The 15,882-nt window shown below is 38.4% G+C and overlaps 1 protein-coding gene and 1 non-coding gene across 2 annotated transcripts in view; one reads left to right on the top strand and one right to left on the bottom strand.

Annotated features, from left to right (window-relative positions):
• Positions 1–709: 709 nt before the first annotated feature.
• LOC143439621 (uncharacterized) overlaps positions 710–15,882 on the top strand; it is a 30,387-nt gene continuing 15,214 nt past the window's right edge. Inside the window, 4 exon segments of the mRNA XM_076925948.1 lie at positions 710–913; positions 2,937–3,086; positions 3,778–3,871; positions 13,204–13,317. The gene's annotated coding sequence lies outside the window, so the exon portion shown is untranslated.
• Positions 2,486–2,592, bottom strand: LOC143439874 (U6 spliceosomal RNA). Its single transcript, XR_013107881.1, has one exon. It is a non-coding gene; the product is annotated as a U6 spliceosomal RNA (small nuclear RNA).

Genomic DNA, 15,882 nt, shown 5'->3' with positions numbered 1-15,882 from the left:
CACCCACAGAACATACACTCTTTATCTCTTTATCTTTTTATAAACACTTCAATATTTATTAAATGTCTTGATCTTTTACTTTCTTCATTCTACAACTAGTAAAATTTCATGTGTGCAGTTCTGTGGTAAAAATTTACCTTTTGTGACACTCTCATTTGATGTTTCTAGGTCATGGTCATTGGTATTTGTTTGAGAACAAATTTATTTATGGCAAAAGCAGTTTTGTGTTGACACCGATTTTGAAATGAACAAGTTGATAAAGCTGCTATAGTTGAGGTTTCGTTGGATATATTTTCAGTGTTTCAATATGTGTATAAAATATCTAAGTAAGGCAGTTTGGCTTTTGGGGTAGAGTTATGGGTTATGAATGGAGCATAGTGATTGCATAACGAAGAATATTTAAAGTAGAAAATGTCACTGCTAAAAGGCCGATGATTTTACAAAGAACAAGCTGAGGATCGGCCCATAAGATGCTGTGGTGCAATTAAAACTCGGAAAAATACTCCTGATAAACATACTCTACTTGAGCATCCTTATCAAGGCCGTCAAACTACATTTCCCACAAATCATTTCGATTGTAATTCTCATTTTGAAGCAGTCAATTGGTTTCCGGGAAGGTTCAACGCTATCAAACTCCATTTCCCAAGATGCACGCTGTGAAGGTTTCACGATGTAAATGGCTAATGAAGTTTCGCGAGATCTCGAAGGCAAAAGTGAAGTAGAAGCCATTACTCTCAGGGAGCTATTGTCGTAAGACACACGTGTGAAAGAATGGTTGGGGTTTCTCCTGTGTTTGGTCGGGACCCTTCTGTTCCCCGAAGCGTTCTGAAGCGTTCGGGACCTTTACATGAACTTCTAGTTCTTCCGCCTTAGCCGCGGAGACTTCCGCTTCCTGGATTCCACCCTCACTCTGGTAAGCCCATTTTTCATCACTTAACCCTTTAGCTGCAGGAAGCAGAGGGATGTGGCAGGCGTGAGGACACTAGAAGCCTTAGGAGGCGTGCCTTTTGGTCCCCTTAGCTGGCGACTGAGGAGAACTTGGATTAGAACACTTCATAGGTGACAAGCGAGGTTCTACTGACCTGGTTTTAAAATATGTAGAACAGGATGTTCATGGGTTGCAGAATGATAGGGATATCTCTTATTTTAGCATGGGCTTTCTTTCTAAAACTATCGTCAATATGTGCACACTTTTTTCTTCTTGTTATCGTTTAACTTACTTAATACCTTTTCTATTCTGTTAAATCATCAGTTACTTTATGCGTTTGTTAGCTGACAATCCTCATTTGTATAAGTTACTTGTAAAAATTGTTGTGATTCAGTTTAACATACTGCTAATTTAATTCAAAAGTTAGTCTAATTAATACTGTATTCGCGAATGTTCTGCCTTGAAGTTTTCCCATAATATTTTTCCATGCTTTTTTTTATAAAAAAAATTCATACTTACACATATAATTAAAAGATAGCAATAGCCATATTCTTTGTAATTTTTTTGTTTGCAGTCTATGAGGTGACAGTGGTATCTGTAAATAATAAACATGACTTTAGAGGTTGGTCAGTGATATTGCATGTACAATAATGAACATCCTAGGTGCCAGTGAAATTGTACACTTAAATAAAATAAATGGCAATTTTTATATTATGAAAAAAATTAAAAAGGTGACCATTTAGTGTATTTATAAGCTAGATTATGGTGGATATCATTAAGCCTTAAAGACTTGTGTGCTCTTGTTATTGTGCATATTTTTCTCACCCCTATAATTAATTATATGAATTTTACTGTTCCCCAAATACATATTGCACTATTATGTATTTTAATAAAATCATTTTTCTATTGATGCAAGTATTCCATTGCATCAAGTATCTTGAACTCAGAAGGTAGTCATCGCTTTTCAGTAGTGTCACACCTTATATTTTAAAATGAGATTATAAAACCCAGATACTGGATTTCTCTTTACAAGGTGTGTTGGATTTGTATTTAAATCTTTAGAATATTGACATTTTTATGCCATTGAATTTTATAGTTAATCTGTTTCTATTTCTAAGAACTTTGATTTTGAGTGTTTAGTTATATTTTCTTCAAACTGTTATATTTTATGAATTTGAGATCAAAATTCTTGCTAAAATACATATTTCTACTAATTTAGTACAATATTTGGATGTTATTCATAGACAGTTCTTTCACCTGAATAAAATAAGTAAATATGTAAGTTTACTTTGAATTATACACACTTGTTGTATCCTGGTTTGGGTGGAGGCTGAAAATATCAGTAATGAGTTTGTCTAGCATAATCATAGGTGTTTCTGCTTTCCTTATGACTCTAAGTAAAATGGACTTCCCATTTGCTGGGATGTTTTTTTCTTTCTATTTTTATGTCAAGGAACTTGTCTTTTTCTGCCGATGTTTTGTTTTGTTTTTTGTTTGTTGTTTTTAATTGTTGTTGTTCATTTGTTTGTTTTTATCCTCCTTTTCCTTATGTATTGCTGTAGTCTTCACGAATTTGCAAATTTGTGTGTCATCCTTGCGCAGGGGCCATGCTAATCTTCTCTGTATCGTTCCAATTTTAGTATATGTGCTGCCGAAGCGAGCACTGCTGTAGTCTTCTACTAGTGTTTTCTTTTCTTTTTTTTTTTTTCTTTTCTTCCCCCCCCCCCCCCCACTCTCTTCTGGGTGTTGAAGAATACAGATATTTTGGCTTGGCCAATATAACGCTAGTATATTGCGAGTATATTGAATAAATAAGCAAATAATGGAGTTTTGTTTTTCAAGAATAATGGAATTGAGACAATTGAGTTTTCAATGGCAACTAAGTTTAGAAAGGACACATTCTCTTGACATTAGGGACTTTTTGCTGAGTTGCTAGTGTGTGTGTGTGTGTGTGTGTGTGTGTGTGTGAGTTTTATTGTTAAGTATTCCTTTTCTATTTCTATTCTAGTCTCATGCCAGCCATATTCCCAAAACGTGTCAGAGGCTTTTTGTCCTCTAAATTCTGGAATATTTTGGATAAGAATATCACTGGACCTGTTGGTGGATGCCTGTGATTTCAGCACTTAGGAAATAGAAGCAGGAGGACCAAGAGTTCAAGGCCAGTATATACTGCATGTGTGTCTAGTTGTATGCCAACCTGGGCTGCATGAGACCCTATCTGATAAGAACTAAAAAGGGATCCAGTAAGATGGATCAGTGGATGAAATAATTTACAGAGCACGTCTGACTTACAACTTGAATACACATGTCAAATTTGGTTATTCCTTTAAGGAAAATGGAAGGCTCACACAGTAGAATATGGTCTAGAAGCAAGTGTGTGTGTGTGGGGGGGGAGGGTAATGCAGCTGTTCTAGAATGCACAAAACTGCAGAAATGACAGGAACCCTGAATCAAAATGGTGGAAGTACAGACCTGATTCTCAGTGATTGTTCTCTGCCTTTCTTGAGTGTGCCCAGATATACATACACACTTTTTTGTTTTAAAAGTACAATGTCCATTTGTAGCCTCCCAATCTTCCTGCTTCAGAGGCTGGAGTGCCCTGCTGGTGTTAAACGGTTTTGCCATCTTGCACAGCTCCAGAAAACGTTATTAAAAGCTGTACTTGAATTCGTGGAGAATTATGCTGCATCCATGCTTTCTATTTTGTAATGGTAAACATTTCTTTAGGAAGTTATTATTTCCTCATAATGCTTAAGTTTTAAAAGCAGTGTTGTTCACAATCACTTGTCTTAATATATCCTACATATTCCTAATATTTATATACTTAATCTTTTTATTTATTTAAACAGGTTTTCACTATGTAGTCCAGACTGGCTTGTCAAACTTATAATCTTTGTGTTCCAACTTCCTTCCCTCTGTGCTGCGATTGCTGGGATTATAGAGGTGTGTGCACCATGCTTGGTATTATTTATTTATTTATTTATTTATAATAAAAACATCAGAACTTGTCTTAGATAATCCATTTTCTAATATGTATTTTCCTTTTTATAGGTTTCTGGCTTTTTATCTATTTTGTGTGGGAGGGACAGGGTCTCATCAAAGCCCAAGCTACCCTGAACTTACCAGATATCTGCACCATGACTTTCTTTTTTTTTTTTTAATTTTATTTTATATTTTATTTACATTTAAGATGCCATCCCCTTTCCACATTTCCCCTCCCTAGAAAACCCCTGTCCCATGCCCCCCCCCTTTCCTTTTTGCTTTTATATGATTTTTTTAAAATGTTAATCAAAGGATTTATAAGTTTGGTAATTGCTCAATCAGAAGTGTAACCCAATACCCAACGTAGATATAAAAACTATCTTTGACTGGTGGAGACATGTGAACATCTGCCTCCATGCCCCCTCTCTCTTTCTCTCTCTCATCACCTAGCTTCTCCTCTTCTTCATCTTCTCTCCTTGCTCCATCTCTTCCTCTCAGTACTCCTTCCCACTTAGCTCCTCCTACATATCACTCTTCCTGTTAAAGTAAAACTTTTCTCTCAAAATACAATTAGAGCATACTTATTCCTAATTGTACCAGTGATGTACAAGATAGTCCTAATACCCAGTCCATCATTCTGTTGACTAACCAGAACCTCTGTCATCTCTTCTAACTAAAACACTTACTTTTGATCCTGACTTTTTTGGCTTTACAGTGAATGTCAGCTGAAAACCATCTACTCAGATCTTTTCTCTCAAAGTAAATAGCCAGGATTGGCTATGAGACTATAGGTCTTCAACCCCATCAGAAATCCAGAATGACTGAGTTAACTGAAGTTATGGGAAGCACTAAACATAACTTCTAAAACTTAGCCACTTTATAGAGACCGCTGAACACCTGAAAAGCCCCTATACTACCGAACGTTGGAGCATCAAATCTTCAGCCTTCTGGCCCAGAATCATCTGACAGACCTTAGTGATGCAGGATTATTAAGGGCTGATTACTCTGTCTAGGCAGATATAATCAGTCGACTATTCTGCATGTGTGTCCTTTTCTGGACAGTAATTTGTCTGTAGATGGAGAGAGGCAATTCTTGCCTAGTGGCTGTCACCACACAACTGGAGTAACTCCAAGGATGCTCAATTTCTTCTTAGAATCCAAGACAAGAAGCTGTCAGGAGCAGACAGGTCTCTAATCAAAATGAACATTAATATATAAATATTTGTAGCATCAGTTCTATGGACTTATGATGTTTTGAAAACCAACTATCCACGTAAGGTAACCTGGACTGTTGTCTGTTCACTCCTCTCAGCTATTTCTAAATAAAATATGGAAAACACCCTAACAATAAACTCAAAACCATGAATTTGCTATAGTCCCTTAACTCATAGGCTAACCGTCCCAAATCAGTTAAAAAAGTTAAAAAAGGGCTGGGTCTAGGCATTGTATTCCTAAATGTGTTATACAGGCACGATGCCCATGAGAGTATCAATATTCATCTCATTTTTATATTAATAAGAGGCTCGTACCAATGAAAACCTTAAATTTGAAATCAAAGTAAATTTTGTACCATTTAAGAAATTATAACTTCATCTTGATAATAATTATACAGATTTCTACCAATAGGTTATGGCTATGCAATAAGTCCTAGCTAATTCCCCCCTGTTCCAACAAAACCACTACTTTTCCCTAGAAAGACAGACCATTATTAACCACATTAGTCCCCAAGCTCAGGGAATAGGGGCGCTGACTCTTCTTTAACTTCTTCAAGCTGATTAAGGGCGTTGAGATTTTAGAAGAGGGGTGGGGGGAAGAGTAAGTTGATAAGCCTCTGAGGCTGTGTCTTCACTGAATCCAGATGGAATTCCAGGACATCAGAGGTTTGGGCAGGTCTGCTCAGTATGCTTGATGAGTAGATACACCAAGGCTGTGTATTCTGCAATATACAATTCTCAGAACAAGTTTTAGTATCCAGAAAGAAAAAATTTCCCCCCCCAGAGGGGCTGACTTTTTTTTTTTTTAAGATGTTGGGTCTGACAACTTTTTTTTTCCGCTTGTTAAAATTGGTTGTAGTATTTACGTTTCAGATTTTATCCCCTTACCCTACTTCCTCCCACCACCCAGAAACCTCCTATCCCATCCCCCTCCTCATGCTTTTATGAGGCAGTGAGCGCACCTACCCCCCCTCACTATCCCCTCCCCACCCTCACATTCCCCCCCCCTCTGTGTTCATTTTTTTTTTTTTTTTATGGTACCAAGAAACTCCTCTCCCACCTATGTCCGACAAGGCCATCCTCCCCTACATATACCTCTGGAGTCTTGGGTCCCTCCCTATGTGTTCCCAGGCTGGTGGTTTAGACCCTGGGGGGCTCTGGTTGTTTGGTATTGTTGCTTTCCACCTGGGGTCACTAACCCTTTCTGCTCCTTCAGTCCTTTCACTAAGTTCTCCATTGGGAAACCCCTGATCATATCAGTGGTTAACTGTGAGCATCATCCTCTGAGTGTGTTAGTCTTTGACAGAACTTTAAGGAGACAGCTATATGATGTTCCTCACATTATGCACTTCCAGCCACCCACAACAGTGTTTAGCTTAGGTGACTGTACATGGGATGAATACCCAGATGGAATGGTCTCCTGATGGCCCCTCCTTCAGTTTCTGTTCCATGTTTTGTTTCCCTATTTGCTCCCTTGAGCATTTTTGTTTCTCGTTCTAAGTAGAACTGAGGCATCCCCTCTTGGTCTTCCTTCTTCATGAGCTTCATGTGATTCTGCGGGTTGAGTCTTCGCTAATCCAAGCTTTTGGGCTAACATCCATGGAGATATGTTTGTGTAGCTACCTTCTTTTACAGTTTTTGGAAGATTACTTTCTTGCTTTTTCTAGGTTGTAGTTTCCCTCCTTGTGTTGGAGTTTTCCACCAATTATTCTTTGAAGTGCTGGATTTGTGTTGAGATACTGTGTAAATTTGGATTTGTCATGGAATATTTTGGTTCCTCTATCAATAATGATTGAGAGTTTTGCTGGGTATAGTAGTCTGGGCTGGCATTTGTGTTCTCTTAGGGTCTGTATGATATCGGTCCAGGATCTTCTGGCTTTTATGATCTCTGGTGAGAAGTCTGGTGTAATTCTTATAGGTCTGCCTTTATATGTTACTTTGCCTTTTTCCCTTACTGCTTTTAGTATTTTTTTCTTTGTTTTGTACATTTGATGTTTTGACTATTATATGGCGGGAAGTATTTCTTTTCTGGTCTAAACTATTTGGAGTTCTGTAGGCTTCTTGTATATTTATGGACATCTCTTTCTTTAGGTTAGGGAAGTTTTCCTCTATAATTTTGTTGAGGATATTTACTGGTCCTTTAAGTTGGGAGTCTTCCCCCTCATCTATACCTATTATCCTTAGGTTTGGCCTTCTCATTGTGTCTTGGATTTCTTCTATATTTTGGGTTAGTAGCTTTTTTTTTTTTTTTTTTTTTTTTTTTTGTATTTTGCATTTTCTTTGACAGTTGTGTCATTGTTTTCCGTGGTTTCTTCTGAACATGAGATTCTCTCTTCCATCTCTTGTATTCTGTTGGTGATACTTGTGTGTATGACTCCTGATCTTTTTTTTTTTAGGTTTTCTATCTCCAGGGTATTGTCCCTTTGTGATTTCTTTATTGTTTCTACTTCCATTTTCAGATCCTGCATGGTTCTGTTTAATTCCTTTTCCCGTTTGGTTGCATTTTCTTGCAGGGATTTTTTGTGTTTCCTCTTTAAGGGTTTCTATCTGTCTACCAGTGCTCTCCTTAAGTTCTTTGAGAGTGTTATTTATGTCTTTCTTAAAGCCCTCTATGATCATCATGAGAAGTGATTTTAATTCTGAATCCTGCTTTTCTGGTGTGATGGGGTGTTCAGGGCTTGCTCTGATGGGGGAACTGGGTTCTGATGATGCCATGTAACTTTGGTTTCTGTTGCTTATGTTCTTGCCCTTGCCTTTTGCCATCTGGTTAACTCTAGTGCTGCCTGTACTTGCTGTCTCTGACTGAAGCCTGCCTTTCCAGTTATCTAGCTTGTGTCTGATCTTTTAGGGGTCCAGATGTCTCCATGATCTTTTCCAGCTGCACTGATTACAGTGGTACCTCTAGGATGCCTCAGGATATGGTGCCTCCAAGGTAGCAGTCCAGCTAGGTGTCTGCTGTTCTGGGTGCAGTGTCTCCTCTAGAATATCTCAGGATATATTGTCTGAAGCTCTGAGTTCAGTTGTTCCTCTGTGGCTCTGGGTTGAGTGGACCTTCCAGTATATCTCAGGTGGAATCGGGGTCCACACAACAGTAGACCTGGCAGAGGTCTGGTCCAGGCCTCAGATCTGAGAACTAGTTTCTAAGACACTGTCCAAGTTCGAGCGCCTGGGATCCCTGCTTCCTCTGGGTTCTTGGAGGTTTGGGGCAGAGCTGCCACCCAAGATCTGCTCAGTGCTCTGGCCCAGACCGGAAGGAACCCTGCACCATGACTTTCAACTGTCCAGATATTTCTATTTCTAACTGCACATTGCTGGGACAATAGAGCTACTCTGGCTTCTTTATCATTTTCTTTATTTAATTTTGTAGCAGTATTTCTTTTCCCCTGACTTAGCCTAGATGCCTGTCATATTCCCTCAAATGAAAATACTGTGTAGGGGTTTTGGTATAGTTTTTTGTTTTGTGATAGTGTCTTATTATGCAACCTTGGGTAGCCTAGAACTTACTGTATAGACCTGGCTGGCCTCAAACTAAAATGTATTCCTCTCTGTCCTTCCCCAATGTTGCAATTAAATTACCATGCTCAGTAAAGTATAGTTTGCCATATGATTAGCATATATTATGGCTCCTTTGGTATGTGTATTAATATACAGGTTTCTTCTGAATGTTATTCCTCAACATTTTGTTGGAAATGAATATCACCCTTCCCTTCTAGCCCCTGGGACATGACCTAGATAGCAGAGGTATATTGAAGCATTTATTTTGATTTACTGAGAATGCAACTCATGTTGTTTCCAGGTAATAATGAAAAGAGAAATAGATCAAAATGGTAGTGGAAGTGCAGAAGCAATAATATATATTGCTTTGTATGTGTTTGTATCATGAGTAACACTAGTTGAAATAAGCCCAACAAGGACAAGCTCAATTAAAATGCTGCTTTGCTTGTAATAGTTGCAATTACATATGAATGCCTTGCCTGCCACTGTGTTCTGAAGTCATGTTTGGAAATAAAGTTGAACACTGGAAGAATTGCAGCACAGAAAAGTAGTTCCTGATAGACACTTTGGACGCACAAAACCAAATTGGAATCATAAACTTGACAACTGAGGTATAATTTCTGCCCTTGTGAGGAGGAAGGCAAGGACTAGCATAAGTTCTACTACGTTCCAGGTACAAGTTCAGGGAAGCCCTTTCTTAGGGCCAACACATGATACCCGCACATCTGTTTGGGTTAAGCACTCTAGTGAAAGGAAACTAAGTAGTTGAACTTAATGTCCTCCTCATTCTGTGCTTGCCAGCTGGAACAGTAGCAACTACTCCTTGTTAGCCAGTTGTTTTTCCATAGTCTGAGAAGAAAAACGTGTCTAAATAGTAGTGGAATTGAGGGAACAATATGCAGTGGGATAATATTCTCTGTGTTCCAAAGGCAGATGCCATAGAATCCAACATCTGGTACCTCTGAAAACTCTGCATCCCACTTCATCCATGGTGCTGTTCCTCTGATTACCACTGTTTTGTTTGTGTATCTTGCAGAAAACTTCAGAAATAATATTCCCTATAGCTATTTTTAGATGTGCTTCACGCAGCTAATTTTTGTTGCATCTGTATATGAGATCACCAGTTTGTGAGCTTCGTCCAAAACTAATTGTTTCTGTATTGTATTTGCATACCTCTTGGCATTTGTATTACTGTAGAACACTGGACAAATCCCACAGGATTAGAGGTGGATTTAGAGGTGTTCTCTTAGCTTGAACCACCTGGGAAATTTGCTCTATGAAGTAGATGACAAGGCTTCAGGTACTGCACTAAACTGTAAGGCTGTCTTAGAACCATGGGTGCTGCTGTTCATATCACAGAACCTTTGAGAATATTTCCAACCCTTCAAATTCTTTATAGGTCTTTTCTTTGTAATACTTGCAAGACACTTACCTTATAGAAGCTATCTTGCTGTAATAGGAAATGTGCATTGATTTCTGTTCATTTGTTACTTGACTCACTGTAAGGACAGTGAACAGAGCAGAGAAGTTGAAACCTTACTTGGAGTGTATTGTATGGTTGGAAGTGTAGAAAAAGAAACTGTGTAGTATGTGGAGGTATGGCATCCTACTTTATTTCTGAAAATGTGACAAATACTCTAACAAAATCATCATAAAAGAAGAAAGGCTTTGCAGGGAAGACACAGAAGCAGCAGTGCAAGGCAGCTAGCCATATATATATATATATATATATATATATATATATATATATATATATATGCATATATATATATGCATAACCAAGAGCAGAAAGAAATGAATGCATCCATGCTGCCTGCTTATCTGCTTCCAATTACTCAGCAAACTTCTTATACCTTTACATAGCCCATTGCCCAATCCATGAAATGGTGGTGCCACAGTGACTTCTGTCAGTTAACAGTTGAGCTAGTTTCCCTGTGCATGACCACAGGCCTGTCTGGGCCAGACAGTTCTTCAGTTGAGACTCTTTCCCAGGTGATTATTAGTTGTGGGAAGGTGACATTTTAAATTAGCTGTTGTAGACAGCAATGCCTACTGGCTTTTTTTTTTTTTTTTCCCCTTGGAGATAGCAGTAGCAGGCTATCTCTGAACAGTTTTCTGTGAGACTTTGTAGGCAAAAATGTGTTGTTCCCCAAGTGCTCAAAGTGGCCATAAGTTTAAGTGATTCAGAAACCAAAATATATTTCTGTGTAACTCAAAATGTTCACTACTGAAGCAGATTGAATTTGGAATAATGTTTCTGAAGTTAGGGTCAGACCCTGGGTCCTATCAACTTTGGGAGAGTAAGTTTGGTCACCATTCTCAATAAGGCCTTTAAAAAGATCAGAGTAAAAATTAGGAAAAGAATATTCATTCACTTAGTTGGCAATGGAAAAAAGAAAGTGTTGTAATGATTCTCCAATTCCATCTGCTGCTGTTGGCATGAGGTTTCAGCCTAAGCAGAAAGGGAAAGTATATAGAATTAGCAGTTCCACTGAACATGCGACTCTTGCAATTTAATCTGATAAATTGTCAGAAGCTTCTTCATGGAATATAGGTTCCCCCTCAGACTGACACCAGACTTTAACCTATTCTTTTCCCAGTAAGATTCCTGCCCACATTTTATTTTCTGGATTGGACTGTTTTAGCAGTCTGGTAGCAAAGGGAACGGTATTGAGGACCCTTTAGAATAGCTTCATTTCTGTGATGATGACAGCAAGATTTGCAAGACTTTGTTTTATCCCTTCTTTCTACCCATCCCTCCTTCTCTTTCTTGATTGTGTGATTTTGAGGCTCAAATCCAGACCCTTTGTCTACTATGCAAACATTCTGCTACTAAGCTGTATTGCTACCTCTAAATTCTGTTTTATTGGTTATTCAGGTCCATATTTGTCTATTTATAGTAAAGCATAGCCTGATATATAATAAATGTAGATGAAAACAGGCAAGGGTTTGCATAGTAATTGGAGTCGATAGAAAGTACTATTTCAAAGGCCTTAAAGTTTAATAGAAAACCTTAAGAGAAGAGCCATCCAGACACAGAATGTAGGGAAGAACTTTGGAGGCAAGAGACAGCAAGTGCCAGGGCCGTAAGTTGTGTGCATGCATGTCTGGGGCATGGGGCTCAGTGAAGAAGACACTGTGCATTAGCATAAGTGAATGACTGGGTAAGGGATTTAATTCTGAGGAAAATTTGACACTTTCAGAATGTTTTCAGCAAAGATTTGGTGTTACATATATTTTATAAACAAAGTTCATGGCAGCAAAAGGATTTAGGAGATTGAATTTGATTTAGGAGATCTAGGTTGATTAGGTGAGGGGTGAAGTCTGGGACCAAAGCAGTTATAGTGTGGATGCTGAGGAATAGCCAGAGTGTTTCATATGTTTTGAGTATGAAGTGACAGGATTTGACCATTTGGGTGAAGAATGTAGGAAAGAAAGAGGAGGGACAAGGTTGGCTAAGTAATGCAAATAGCTCCATTCTTTCTCTTCCTTTCCCCCTTTTCCTCCTAAGGCGATGTCCATACATGTACATGTCTATGTGTGGGTATACTCACTCACATGTGTGTAGGCAATAGGTTGCTGTTGGGTGTCTGTCTTTACTGTTTTGAGACAGGATCTGGTATTAAATCCAGAACTTGCTGTTTTGGCTAGACTAGTTGGCCAGTAAGACCACAAGATCCCAATATTGTCCTGTCTTCTCTTTCCCTGCGATATGGTCATGGACTTGAACTGCCATGGCCAGTGTTTTATGTGAGTGATGAGATCTGAAATCATGTCCTTAAGTGTGCATGGCAGGCACTTTACCCATTGTACCATCCCTCCAGCCATTTCTTTTGCAGTGCTGAAGATTAAAGCTAGAATGTTAACCCATTCCAGGAAAGTTCTCTATCATTGAGTTACATCGTCCAGTCATACCCTTTCTTATTTTTCATATTAATAGGCTAACTATAAAATTCTGTTCTGCTTTTAACCATCTATTTTGTATTCTTTGCTTAGTTTGAATGATTCCAAAATTGTAATTCATCAGCTTGGCAAGTCAAGCGTTTTCCCTCCTGTGTAAGAAATATGTACATAGCTAAAGGAGCTGCAAATCAAACAGTCCCAGAAGATAGTTTCCCAACACTTAACCAAAGGCTTAAACGTGTTTATAAACATTGGCCAAGCATTTTACTATCTAGAAATTTATTCAGTGGGGAAAAGAGTTATAGAATTTTAGCTATAAGAAATTATTGGAGGTGTAGTTTTTCTGTTTGTGAAAATGAAACATTCTAATTATTGCAACATAGAACACAGAACATTTAGTAAAGTAGAAGGCTTAAGGATGGTTGGAGAAGATGGGCCAAGAAGACTAAGTGCCAGAGAACAACGGTACTTGCTTCAAGATACTATATTATTTTTTAAAAGGATGACAAGAATTAGATGTGGGAAGGAAAGAGGAACTGTGGGGTAGTATGGGAGTGAATAGATCAAAATTCTCAAAGAATTAATAAAATGTTATTAAAAATGAGAACTATCAAGGATGTTTTATTTTATAAATACTTTTGTTGACTCTAAATGCCATTGTACTGCTCTCTTGTCTTTCAGGTAATATCGGGATCCAGTTTCCAGTTATCCTTGTTGAGGACCCAAATCAGAGTTTCTACAAGGTTGCCTGTGGCTGCTTGAGACAGGGTATCCTGGGAGAAGGAAAGGAGGCAGGTGTGCAATTGGTCACGGAGGGTTTCGGTTCCAGGGTACCAGTCAGAATACCTGAAGATCCTCCACAATGGTCACTGGTAGAGAGGCCCATAGTAGGTTCTGACAGCAAATGGGGATTCCACAGTCCCAGGGAAACTGGTGGTCAGGGGCATTCTTGCATAAATCCTGTCTTTGGTCCATATACTAAGGTGCTATGTCGAAGTTCATACAGACCAGAAAGGCTTGCTGCTGGGTTTCTCTGCTTCACTCCAAGTGTGTTTATTGTTTGTTTTGTTTGAGAACACACATACACAAATGCATGTTTGAGATTGCTCTTGTCCTCCCATTTATTTGCTTAAAAGTTTTCATTGATTCTTTGTGAACTTCACATCATTCACCTATATCCCACTCATGTTCCCAACCCACTTTTGCATCTACCACCACAAAAGGAAACAAAAGATTAAAAGAATTATAAAGAAAAATCTCTATGGAAGCTGCAGTGTGTCATTAGGTGTACCTTTTTGCCCAAATAGCTTTACTTGCAAATGTTCACTTCAGTGATTCATTGTTCTGGTTCAAGGGCTCTGACGTCTGCTCTTCCATCAATACTAGATTCTCACTGGGGCTCCTCTCAGATATTCTGCTGTTGACCTGTGTCATGGATCCTCCAGCTTTGGTTCTGTAGGACTGGCTCCCTTCCTGCTCCAGTTGTTCATAGATTAGATGTTGGGATGGCCCAACTCTAAAGTCCTAGATCTGGGCCTGGATGGTGGCTGTGTTGTTCAGCCCACCAGCTCTCCTGAGCCTGTATCACCAGGATCAGCTCTCCAGCAGTGCCCAGAAGAGGTAACCATCTTCCAACTCCCACCCCACCCTGCCCAGTGTTTCAGCTTATGAGAGCCAGGGCCAGCTTTCCCTAAGTCACCAGGGTCAACTCTCCTCTATTATACTGGCCAGGTGAGTTGCAGGGGTCCTGCTCCCCAGAGCTCCCTCTGTCTCTCCTCTCCTCTCCTCTCCTCTCCTCTCCTCTCCTCTCCTCTCCTCTCCTCTCCTCTCCTCTCCTCTCCTCTCCTCTCCTCTCCTCTCCTCTCCTCTCCTCTCCTCTCCTCTCTCTCTCTCTCTCTCTCTCTCTCTCTCTCTCTCTCTCTCTCTCTGCCCCTCCCTTCCTCTGTGTGTGTGTGTATAAATGTACATATGTGTATATATGTACACATACATACATATGCATTTAACCTTTACAGTAGATGTATATTAATTGGTACTCCAAACTTAATATTACCTCTACCATATTTATTGTTGGTTACCCATTTATAACATTTTTGTTTGTTTTTTTTATTTTGTGTGTTTTAAAATGTCTCATTATAAGGTGGTTTGTAATTCTTAATCCTCAAACCTTCTGTATATGAAGTTATATATCTGTATATGGGTTACTGTAATGTATTACCAAGCTTGGCTTCCTTGCTAAGCTTTGATTGCCATTGAATGAATTATTGGAAAGTCCATGCATAATCCTTTTTTTTTAATTTGTAAATATTGTCAAGTAATTTCTACAGGAAAATTTCTACAAAGAGTCCAAACTCTAGTACAATTCTGTAGCACACAAAAGCTACTAAGTATGAATGTGCACCTTTTTCATAATGTCCAAAAATGAATCATATATGTATACGATAACAGTTTTTGAACAGTAGTTTTCACTGGGACCATCCCAAATAGTGGGATTATGAACATGTAGGTAGTTGATTACAATATATATTTTATGTATTTGTTAATATTTGGATTTACTCTTAAGTGTTTCTTCCCATTTCTAGCTCATATAATCAGATCTTCAATTATTCTTAAGTTTATACTTCTCCTCAGGGTACTGCAAGTGTCTACCATTCAGGTAGATACTCCTCTCTGTCTCTATAAAGCATTAGAGTGAAATAAAGTTTACAGTAATTACTCGGGTATTAAGGTAGGTGATGCTTTTCATGGATATGCAAAAAAATGTAAAAGTCCTATTTTTAGTGTGGATGGCTTATGAAAAAAAATATCAGGTTAATCTAGATTTTTGTTTGTTTTTTGTTTGTTTGCCACTGTAGTATCAAATCAGTTAGGAAAGAGTTAATGAAATTTAGGAAAATTTAATGGTGATGAGGTAGCTCAGGAGATGAGGTAACTTGCTTGTGCCTGAAGATCTGAGTTAGATTCCTAGAGTCCACAGAAGGAAGGAAAGAACTACAGCCACTTTTATAATGAATATGATAGATAGATGGATAGATAGATAGAATAAAAAGAAAATACAAAAAGATTAAGTGGTGAAGCAAAATAATTTGGTGGGCTTTTGCTCTGTTTTGATATATAGGTCCCAAAAAGGAGCCATAAATTTGAAAGAAGAATGGGGATTTAACAGGAGGGATTATAGGGAGGGGAAATAATGCAATTATATTAATATTTAAAAATTTAAATTTAAATTCTAGTATTCAATTACAATTGGACATATCATCAGGTTAACATGATATATATCCAGAAGGGAATTCATGCTTAAGTCGGTATTTCTTCCAACATTTGTAATAATTCTGAAAATGTCTAAAAGATTTCCTTTTA

This window comes from Arvicanthis niloticus, chromosome 27 (genome assembly GCF_011762505.2).
Source record: "Arvicanthis niloticus isolate mArvNil1 chromosome 27, mArvNil1.pat.X, whole genome shotgun sequence".
NCBI lineage: Eukaryota > Metazoa > Chordata > Mammalia > Rodentia > Muridae > Arvicanthis > Arvicanthis niloticus.
The sequence above is the reverse complement of the archived record's forward strand: the minus strand, read 5'-3'. Positions and strand labels throughout refer to the sequence as shown.